We start from the raw sequence: 2,609 nt of genomic DNA, 5'->3' as shown, positions 1-2,609 counted from the left end.
AGCAGGTGTGGCTTCATTAATAAAACGTTTAGTTGAAGAGCCTCTCCATGGCCCCCAGCAACTCTACTTACTTGTGCAAGAGTATCTCTTCCAGACAGTGCATTCCTTGAGGATACAGCCCGTGATCTACTGAGCTCTGGATGGGTGCAAGGGTGAGCAGAAGTGTGGATAAATACGTGGATGGATGTGCAGCTAGATGGAGTTTGGAAACAAGCTAAGAGGGGCTGTGTGTACAGGGCATTAAAAAGGAAATTCTGAACCCATTCAGGTGACGATCAGATTGCCATCTGCTACTTGTAGACAAACATTCAGAAGATTGGCAGCATTTTTAAATTAAATCAATAGCCATTCAGATGCACTGGAGCAACAGCCATGGGTTACTATTAAGAGGTTCCATTTAAACATTGATGCTTAATCCAGAGCTCAAAAGATCCCTCTGAACCTTTGATTAGCTTCAGTCGCAGATTTAACAGTCATATGGGGAATGACCAAGACTTTGACACTTGCTCCACCATCTTGCCTCTATCAACAGATTTGTGGAAGTGACCTTCTATGACTTCTGTGGCTAGGTCCTAAAGTCCCATGATTCATCTCCCCCGTGCTCTCTTGAGACACTCATTCTTGGAACCCAGCAGCCCAGGCAAGCCCACGTGGACAGACCACATGTAGGTGTTCCAGCTGACAGGGCAGCTCAGGTGTCAGCCAATAATCAGTATCGACCACATGCAAATAATGATGCTTCCAGATGATCCCAGCTCCAGCCATCAAGTCGCCACAGCCTTCAAGTCTTCCCAGTGGAGGCCCAGAAACTGTGATGCAGAGACAAGCCATTCCCAAGTTCCCTGTCTGAATTCCTGACCCGCAGAATACACAAGCATTAAAAAAATTGTTTCACACCATTAATTTATGAGGTGATTTGTTTTCCAGCAATATGAATTGTAATACTGAAACTGAAACACTGTCCCAAAATCTACCCCACTCAGCTTGAGCCTTGACACTGAGCTCCATCCTGTTAGTCCCAAAATGCAGAGGTGGCCTTTTTCTCCTATATCCGTAGATACTTTTTAAGGTCTTATTACCTAACGCCAATAAAATAAATAAATCAAGAGGCTGCCGCCTAACCGGTTTGCTACCCATTATTTATACGTCTGTTCCTGTGTCTCATGCATTAGATCATATCCGATCATTCCTCGGATTTGTCACAAGTTCTGGCCACTTCAATAAAGTCGGCACCCTATCCCTGACCTTGATCCTCTCCACTTCACCAACTGTTCTGGTCCATAAAATCCCAGCATACTTCACATCGATGCCAACCTGGGAACCCAAGAAGAAATACCATCTCCGCATTCCAAACTCAATCTGACTAACTCTAAGGCTCACCTGAGGCTGGCAGGGAAAGGTAAATTAGTGCAAAAACAGGATACCTTCACATTTGATCAAAAGCTCCATTTTTAGAGATCGAATGAAAGCTAAGTGTTTATAAAGCTCCTTTAGTGGGTAGATTCCACAGAGTGGCATCAATGTGGTGTTTCAATCCATCCCAACGAGTGGGAGGCAGCCAGAGCCTCCAGACATGCTAAGCGCCCCTCAGGATCAGAGAGACACGTCAGCAGACACAGAGTGGGGTGGTTACGGTGATGCAAGCGAACGGACACATCCTACTCACCTGGAGGAGCAACTGAGATGAGATGCAAGCAAGTGTATCTGAAGTATGATGTACAAACATAACTGGGACCTTCGTCTGAGCCTTGAACCTGGTAAGAACCAGGGCAGCAAAGAGAGGAAGAAATGTGTGTGGCTCAGGCCCCAAAGAAGAAGGGATTCGAGAGCACACCCTATACTCCTGTAACTTGGCAGTGGCCTGAGGATACAGGAAGCCTTGTGGGACCCCAAAGTCATGACCCCTTAATAATCAACAGTGGACCAACGGCTTTGGAAGACCATAAGCACCACCGATACGCCGACGGAGGCAGCTACCCAAGAGTAGTTATCTTGACATCCAGAGGGTTTTCATTTTTATCTCTCATATCCAAGACCAACTTTACCTTCTAAATTTCCTCCCAAGACACTTACAGTCCTCCACTGGCACCACCCTAGGGCAGTCCACAGCCCCTCACAGCAACCTCCAAATGGAAAACCTCGCACTGCCCTGGCCTCCTCCCTCCATTCTCCACGCTGCCTCCAGCGAGATTTCTATCATAATGAAAATATAATCATGTCACCCACTCCCTACCCCTTCTTAAAACTCTTCAGTGGCTTCTCACTTCTCAACAGAGAAAGTATAACATCCTTAATATGGTCTATGAGGCACTGCACAGTCTGGCATCTGCCAGCACCTCCCCCTCACTCTCCACACTCCCAGCCACTTTCTGGAAACATCTATGTTCCTGACCTTCGCCTCAGGGCCTGACCCTGGTACCCTGGAGGGTGCTTTCATTTCCCATCCCTCTTCCCCTAATTACCTCCTACCACTTCTTAGACGCAAGAAGAAGTGGGTTTTGAGCCAGACTTCTTGAGTTCAAATTCCAGCCCTGTCACTGACTTGCTATGCCCCTGGGCTAAAACTCTATGTGTCTCGGGTCCTCATGGGGATGAATAATCATTCCTGC

Source organism: Pteropus alecto, unplaced genomic scaffold, assembly GCF_000325575.1.
Source record: "Pteropus alecto unplaced genomic scaffold, ASM32557v1 scaffold42, whole genome shotgun sequence".
NCBI classification, from domain to species: domain Eukaryota; kingdom Metazoa; phylum Chordata; class Mammalia; order Chiroptera; family Pteropodidae; genus Pteropus; species Pteropus alecto.
Note: the sequence above shows the minus strand (reverse complement) of the source record.